Source organism: Nycticebus coucang, chromosome 3 (assembly GCF_027406575.1).
Source record: "Nycticebus coucang isolate mNycCou1 chromosome 3, mNycCou1.pri, whole genome shotgun sequence".
NCBI classification, from domain to species: domain Eukaryota; kingdom Metazoa; phylum Chordata; class Mammalia; order Primates; family Lorisidae; genus Nycticebus; species Nycticebus coucang.
In genome coordinates, this window is record NC_069782.1 from 63,432,267 (window position 1) to 63,441,524 (window position 9,258).

Here is a 9,258-nt window from a genome sequence, read left to right on the forward strand (position 1 = left end):
TGGAGCTGGAACATATTCTTCTTAGTAACGTATCCCAAGAATGGAAGAAAAAGTACCCAATGTACACAGCCCTACTATGAAACTAATTTGGGACTCTCACATGAAAGCTATAACCCAGCTACAACTTAACAATAGGGGGAAGTGGGAAGGGGGGGGTGGGTAGAGGGAGGGGGATCGGTGGGATCACACCTGTGGTGCATCTTTCAGGGGTATTTGTGAAACTTGGTAAATGTAGAATGTAAATGTTTTGGCACAGTAACTGAGATAACGCCAGAAAGGCTATGTTAACCACTGTGATAAAAATGTGTCAAATGGTTTATGAAGCGAGTGTATGATGCCCCATGATCATATCAATGTATACAGTTATGATTTAATAAAAAAAAAAATAAAAAATAAGAAAAAAATGAATAGGGGGATGGGGAAAGGGAGGGGAGGGAGGGGGGAGGTGGGCAGAGGGAAGGAGATTGGTGGGATTATACCTGCGGTGCATCTTACAAGGTTATATGTGAAACTTAGTAAATGTGCAATGTAAATGTCTTAGCACAATAACTAAGAAAATGCCAGGAAGGCTATGTTATCCGGTGTGAAGAAAATGTGTCAATCGGTCTATGAAACCAGGGTAGGGTGCCCCATGATCACATTAATGTACACATCTATGATTTAATTTAAAAAAATGGGAAAGAGTGAAAAAATAAAAAAATTAAAAAATTGAGTACTTATGACCTGTTTTATACATTTTTGTGTTATATTTTCAAAACAAATTCCTTAGTAATTTCTTTCTACCTTTTTTTCCTTATACCAGGGCCTCAAAGTTCTAATTTTTGTCAGTTTTCTTAGAGCCATTCTGGATATTTCTTACTTGATATTTTAAGCAATTTTTATATCACGGGCTGACATGGTTTTCTCAAAAATGGTCTGATTATTTGTTACTGTTCTTCACCTCAGTTTGGTTGTACTCTTGTTATTCATATAAGAAATGTCATGAAAATCCTATAATACTCAAACCCACGTTCTTACTTTACCAGGACTGAACCTGTTTCTGTACATGTATGAATTTAATCCTGAGAGGATGTCTTTGAGATATTTTTTCTCAGCTACCTTAAATGAAGAGACTGCACTAAGACAGGCTGAGACCTGGTAACTTGACAATGAACGCATATTCTCAGATTTGCTGTTCTGATTTTAATAAGAACAGTAATGGAATTTTCAACATGAATGCTGGAATCTAGATTTCAAAGCATTTTCATTCATGTTATTCATTGTGATGATGTATGCCCAGGGATAACTCTGAGATGCTGCTTCATTCTTTGTTTCCTTCCTTCCTTCCTTCCTTCCTTCCTTCCTTCCTTCCTTCCTTCCTTCCTTCCTTCCTTCCTTCCTTCCTTCTTTCCTTCCTTCCTTCCTTCCTTCTTTCCTTCCTTCCTTCCTTCCTCCTTCTCTTCCTCTCTCCTTCCTTCCTTTCTTCCTCCCTCCCTCAATCCCTTCTCTCCTTTCTTTCTTCTCTCCCTCATTCCCTCCTCCTTTCTTTTCCTCCTTCCTCTTGGCAGTTTTTTTCTTTTTGTAATTTTACTTTTAATGTTACACTATGGGACGCTTCACGAATTTGCATGTCATCCTTGCACAGGGGCCATACTAATCTTCTCTGTATCATTCCAATTTTAGTATATGTGCTGCCAAAGTGAACAAACTCTTGGCAGTTTTATTGTGTAATGTTAACTCACAACTTTCCTTTTTATGCCACAATAATATGACACTGTTGATAAACCCCAAGTTGTTTACCCATTCATCCTGGGTATTTGAATGATGGATAATTGAATGATTTCCATCATTGGGCCAATGTGAATAATTCTGCTACAAACATGAATGTATATGCATTTTGTTAATTTTATTTTTAACTTCATTTTTTCTTAAATCCTAAATGTGTACATTTATGTATATGATGATTTCATATACAATGTGGAATACTTAAATCAAACTCATTAACATAACCATCAACTCACTTACTTCTTTTCTGTGGTAAGACATTTATAATTTACTCTTAGTTCCATTGAAATGGACCCTTGCATTGTGCACATTAGATAAGATCCCACCAAATGCTCTCTCTACTCCCTCCACTCACCATTCCCCCTCACTTCTCATTTCCTTACTCTCTCTGCCTTCTTTCTGGTTTATATTTGTGTTTTATCATCCATATATGTAGCTACCTATGTAAAAACATATGTAGCAACCTATGTAACAGGATGTGTAGCAACCTATTTTATAAGATACATAACAACCTATGTAACAACTTATGTAGTAACAACTTAAGTAGCAACCTATGTAGAAAGATATGTAGAAACATATGTGGGAACTGGCACAGCAGGTTTGAAGAGACAAAGTGGCAGTTGACTGAGAGAGCAGGCTTGCAGAGATAAAGTGGCAATTACTGGACATTAAGGAACAGATGTTGGCAGTTGGAAATTGATTAACTGTGGAACTCCAGTGAAGGGGGGTTTGGGGGAGGGGTGCGGGTTCTCAATGAATAGCTGCAGAGGTTGCTTGGGGCCTTTTTCCCAACATGCATGGGAGGCCCACCTCCTGCAAGCTTTGAGCTTACAATCCATTGTCTAGCCTACTTCCCTGGTGACAGCAGGGACATCTGGCATAGTCTGCAGGATCGCGAATGTGGACCAAAGGGGAATATCACTCTGAGTAAGGGTAACCTTTGATAATATGGAAAGAAGGAGTTACAGAGAGGAAAAAGAGACTCTCCATCCAGTTTGACCAAGGGTCAACATAGACTTTGGCCGCCATAGGTACCTACCAAGGGGACAATGTCACTTAAAGTGAGTAAGACCCTTAGCAAATCGTAGGTTGCCTGTAATAGGTAACCTACCAAAGGACAGGATAACTTGGAGTGAGTGACACATTTGACAAATTATAGGCACCTACCAAAGGGATATTAAGACCTTTGGCATTATAATAAGCAAATCCCTGTCTGCCCTACCAAGGGGAATGACAATTGTAGTGGGAGAAAGCTTTTTAAATAGCAAAAAGATTTACAGGAAAGCAATGGGTGGTTTCTGGTCCATGGAGTCACAACAGTTTCGGACTGATAAAGATGCTGATGAAGTGGTGCAGCAGGTTCAACTAGATCAGGATGTGGAAGAACCTGAGTCTTTTGGTCTCTGTGTCCTCCCATCCATTGCCACTTTTGTGCCTCAATAAAGCTAAGCCAAATCAAAACCTAAAAGTCGAGATTAAGCAGAAGACCAGTTGAAAGATTTTACAATTAAAACTACTCACATAAAATTTCTGGCACTGCCTTTGGCACCCCCTTATGAAAATAGCTCTCCCACCACTCCAGTTCTGAAAGCACTATTAGAGGCTTGCCAAATGAGAGACCTTTTTTTGTTTGTTCGTTTGCTTGTTTTTGTAGAGAAAAAGTCTCACTTTATCACCATTGGTAGAGTGCCATGGCATCACACAGCTCACAGGAACATCCAACTCATGGGCTTAAGCAATTCTCTTGCCTCAGGCTCCCGAGTAGCTGGGACTACAGGTGTCCACCACAACACCTGGCTATAAACAGGAAAATTCACTTTAGAAAATACTTTGGGGCTCTTTTCTGTTACAGTTACTGATATCCCTCCTAATTTCCAATATCCTCAAGGGAGGCAACACTTTAATCATCATATGTTTACTTTTAAGATTCTAAAAGGTCTAAAACAAAGATTAAATAATGGTAAGTAGCTGGATTCATCTCTTGGTTCTCTATTCTGTTCCAGACATCTACTTCTCTATTTTTATGCCAGTACCATGCTGTTCTGATCACTATTGATTTGTAGTATAGTCTGGGGTCTGGTAGCATGATTCCTCCTGCTTTGTTTTTATTTTTGACTAATGTCTTGGCTATTCGAGGTTTTATCTGATTCCATAAAAACCGAAGTATTGGAGGGGAGAGACAAGATGGCGGACTGAAGCCAGCTTTCCACAGAGGCTCCCGTCCAGAAGGAGAGTTAAGGGACAGAAATTTAGTAAGTATACTGGTGGATTTGAGCCGCACCAAGAGAGAAGGTTGAAGAACGCACATTAACACCACTGAGGCAAGCTGTGATCACAAGGATGCAAACAAAAGCAAAGAGGCTCACTTCTGGATATTCTGAAGCCACAACCCCTGTCTCCCTGAGCAACCAGAGAAGGCCGCCAGTGAGCAAATGATTTGCCTGACTCTGCTCACAAACACGGGAAGCTTCCAGGGCAGGGCCGACTCAGACAGGTAATCGGACACAAACCTCCAGCAGCAAAGACGTTTGAACTCAGAACAGCCCATCTTCTGCAGGCAATTATAGCAGAAACAGAGACAGAACCCCGCAAAGTTGTCTGTTCTGTTCTGTTCTGTTAACAACATCAATCAAGGACGGGGCTAAGCCTGAGTGAACACTCCCCCCCACCACCTGCATCAAGCACTCAAAGATGTCAAGCCCCATCTCCTCCTGCTAGATAGCAGCAGACTGCAGGGGCCTGGCAGACTTCCTTGCAATTCAGGCAGGTGCAAACCCCTGGAGTATCTGTTCACTACAGGCAACTGGGTTAGCCATCTGCAGAGATACGAGTGACTGGATCTGATGGAGGGGTAAAGTGGGGAAGGAGACATCAGCCTTCCCAGACTGATCTATTTGCTAGGTGGCTCCTCCTGACTCCATGCAGCACTGGAGTAAGCCATATCAGAGGAGTCACCAGACCCCTGTGATCCAGTTCCCAGAGACCTCTTGAACTCTCCCAGCCGAGACAGGTGCCGATTGAGAGAATTGATTTGGAACTTTTGAACTGAACTAATAGACTGAGGACTTATCAGGCGGTGCCCTGGGTATGCGGTTGTAGGAAGGTTTGATTTTCCTTTTCAAATTGGTGCCAGAGGTGGGTGGGTGGGGTGACTTAATTGCTGGTTTTTCCACACAGCTCAGACTTCAAGCCAAAGTAAATGTTACAATAGGATTGAACAGAAACCGGCTGAAAATGAGACAGAACAACTTCGCCCCACCACACAAGACACGGCCCCAGTTTCTCAGGCCACAACATTGTACGGGACCTCGATAAATACCCAGGAGAAAAATCAAAGGGAGTAAAATAACCATGGGCCCAAACCAGTGGAAAAACTCTGGTGACATGAATAACCAGAATAAATCAACCCCCCCCAAGAAAAGATACGGCAGATGTAATTGAAGATACCATTCATAAACAACTGACTAAGATGTCAGAAATCGAATTCAGAATTTGGATTGCAGACAAGATTAACAAAATGGAATTAGGAATTCGAGAAGAAATTCAAAAGTTGTCTCAAGAATTTAAGGAATTTAAAGACAAAACAACCAAAGACTTAGACACACTGAAGCAAGAATTTACAGCCCTCAAAGATATGAAAAATACAGTAGAATCCCTCAGCAACAGAATGGAGCAAGCAGAAGAAAGGATTTCTGACACTGAAGATAAAGTCTTCGAACACTCCCAACCTCTCAAAGAGGAAGAGAAATGGAGAGCAAAAACGAATCATTCACTCAGAGAACTCTGGGATCATTAGAAGAAAAGCAATATACGAATAATTCGGATTTCTGAAAATGATGAAGTGGCCTCCATGGGCACAGAGACCCTTCTGCATGAAATCATGAAAGAAAATTTTCCACACATGCCTAGAGAATCTGAAATTCAGATAGCAGACAGCTTCAGAATTCCAGCACCATTCAACCCCAATAAGTCATACCCAAGGCATATCATAATTAGCTTCCCTAAAGTTAATATGAAAGAGAGGATTCTCAAAGCAGCCTAGCGAAAGAAAATCATTACTTACAAAGGAAAGAATATTAGAATAACTGCAGATCTCTCTGCTGAAACTTTTCAAGCCAGAAAAGGGGGGTCATCAACTTTTAATCTCCTAAAGCAAAAAAACTTTCAACCCAGGATCTTGTATCCAGCTAAACTGAGTTTCATTTATGGTGGAGAAATTAAATACTTCAATAACATTCATATGTTGAAAAAATTTGCCATAACTAAACCGGTTCTTCAGGATATTCTCAGAACTATCCTCCACATTGACCAACACAATCTTATACCACAAAAGTAAACTCACTCAGAAACTTCGGATCAAACTCGAACTTCCACACTGGCCAAAGGATTAAAAATGTCTACTGGACCTTTGAAAAACTCGATACCCAAAATTCCACCAGACTTATCAATACTCTCCATTAATGTAAATAAATGGCTTACTCTCCTCTAAAGAGGCATAGGTTGGCTGACTGGATACAAAAACTCAAGCCAGATATTTGTTGCATACAAGAGTCACATCTTTACTTAAAGGACAAATACAGACTCACGGTGAAAGGATGGTCATCCATATTTCAGGCAAATAGTAATCAGAAAAAAGCAGGTGTTGCAATTTTATTTGCAGATACAGTAGCTTTAAACCAACAAAAGTAAAGAAGGACAAGAATGGTCACTTCATATTTGTTAAGGGTAATACTCAATATGATGAGATTTCAATTATGAATATCTATGCACCCAACAAGAATGCACCTCAATTTATAAGAGAAACTCTAACAGACATGAGTAACTTGATTTCCCCCAGCTCCATAATTGTCGGAGAATTCCACACTCCTTTGGCAGTGTTGGATCGATCCTCCAGCAAGAAGCTGAGCAAAGAAATCATAGATTTAAACCTAACCATCCAATATTTAGATTTAGCAGATATCTACAGAACATTTCATCCCAAACAAAACTGAATACACATACTTCTCATCAACCCAAGGAACTTACTCCAAAATTGATCACATTTTAGGTCACAAGTCTAACCTCAGTAAATTTAAAGGAATAGAAATTATTTCTTGCATCTTCTCGGACCATCATAGAATAAAACTTGAACTCAGTAACAATAGGAATCTGCATACTCATACAAAAACATGGAAGTTAAATAACCTTATACTGAATGATAGCTGGTCAGAGATGAGATTAAGAAAGAAATCACCAATTTTTTAGAACAAAACGACAATGAAGACATGAACTATCAGAACCTCTGGGACACCGCAAAGGCAGTTCTAAGAGGGAAATTTATAGCACTACAAGTCTTCCTCAAGAGAATGGAAAGAGAGGAAGGTAACAACTTAATGGGACATCTCAAGCAACTGGAAAAGGAAGAACATTCCAACCCCAAACCCAGAACAAGAAAAGAAATAACCAAAATTAGAGCAGAATTAAATGAAATTGAAAACAAAAGAATAATACAACAGATCAATATATCAAAAAGCTGGTTTTTTGAAAAGGTCAATAAAATAGATAAACCCCTGGCCAACCTGATCAGAAAAAAAAAGAGTAAAATCTCTAATATCATCAATCAGAAACAACAAAGATGAAATAAAAACAGACTCGTCAGATATCCAAAAAATCCTTCCTGAATATTACAACAAACTTTATTCTCAGAAATATGAAAATCTGAAGGAAATTGACTGATACTTTGAAGCACGCCAACTTCCAAGACTTAGCCAGAATCAAGTGGAAATGTTGAACAGATCCATATCAAGTTCAGAAATAGCATCAACCACACAAATCCTCCCTAAAAAGAAAAGCCCGGGACCAGATGGTTTCACGTCAGAATTTTACCAAACCTTTAAAGAGGAATTAGTACCTATATTACTCAACCTGTTCTAAAAGGTAGAAAAAGAAGGAAGACTACCCAACACGTTCTATGAAGCAAACATCACCCTGATCCCCAAACCAGGAAAAGACCCAACAAGGAAAAGAAAGACCCAACAAGGTATATTATTTTGAATATAGATGCAAAAATATTCAACAAGATCCTAACAAACAGAATCCAGCAACACATCAAACAAATTATACATCATGACCAAGTTGGTTTTATCCCAGGGTCTCAAGGCTGGTTCAAAATCCGTAAATCTATAAATGTAATTCAGCACATAAACAAATTAAAAAATAAAAACCATATGATTCTCTCAATCGATGCAGAAAAAGCTTTTCATAATATCCAGTATCCCTTCATGATCAGAACACTCAAGAAAATTGGTCTAGAAGGGACTTTTCTTGAACTAATAGAGGCCATCTACAGCAAACCCACAATCAATATCATATTGAATGGAGTTAAATTGGAATCATTTCCACTCAGATCAGGAACCAGACAAGGCTACCCATTGTCTCCATTGCTTTGCAAGATTGTAATGGAAGTTTTAGCCACCGCAATTAGGGAAGAAAAGGCGATCAAGGGTATCCATATAGGGTCAGAAGAGATCAAACTTTTGCTCTTCGCAGATGATATGATTGTGTATCTGGAAAACACTAGGGACTCTACTCCAAAACTCATAGAAGTGATCAAGGAATACAGCACAATCTCAGGTTACAAAATCAACATCCATAAATCGGTAGCCTTTATATACACCAACAACAGTCAAGATGAAAAAACAATTAAGGAATCTATCCCATTCACAGTAGTGCCAAAGAAGATGAAATATCTGGGACTTTATCTAACAAAAGACCTGAAAGATCTCTATAAAGAGAACTAGGAACTCTAAGAAAAGAAATGGCTGAAAATGTTAACAAATGGAAAAACATACCATGCTCATGGATGGGAAGAATCAACATTATTAAAATGTCCATACTACCCAAAGCAATATATAATTTCAATGTACTCCCTATTAAAGCTCTGCTGTCATACTTTAAACATCTTGAAAAAACAATACTTCGTTTTATATGGAATCAGAAAAAAACTCGAGTAGCCAAGACATTACTCAGAAATAAAAACAAAACAGGAGGAATCACACTACCAGACCTCAAACTTTACTACAAATCGATAGTGATCAAAACAGCATGGTATTGGCACAAAAACAGAGAAGTAGATATCTGGAACAGAATAGAGAACCAAGAGATGAATCCAGCTAATTACCATTATTTGATCTTTGACAAGCCAATTAAAAACATTCAGTGGGGAAAAGATTCCCTATTTAACAAATGGGGCGGGGTGAACTGGCTGGCAACCTCCAAAAGACTGAAATTGGACCCACACCTTTCACCATTAACTAAGATAGACTATCATTGGATTAAAGATTTAAACTTAAGACATGAAACTATAAAATACTAGAGGACAGTCCAGGGAAAACCCTTGAAGAAATTGGTCTGGGTGAGTATTTTATGAGGAGGACCCCCGGGCAATTTAACTAGCTTCAAAAATACACTACTGCGACTTGATAAAACTTAAAAGCTTCTGCACAGCCAAAAACC

General features: G+C 39.1%; 1 non-coding gene across 1 annotated transcript; it reads right to left on the minus strand.

Moving 5' to 3' along the window:
• Positions 1–1,579: 1,579 nt before the first annotated feature.
• Positions 1,580–1,684, minus strand: LOC128582745 (U6 spliceosomal RNA). Its single transcript, XR_008379191.1, has one exon. It is a non-coding gene; the product is annotated as a U6 spliceosomal RNA (small nuclear RNA).
• Positions 1,685–9,258: the final 7,574 nt, after the last annotated feature.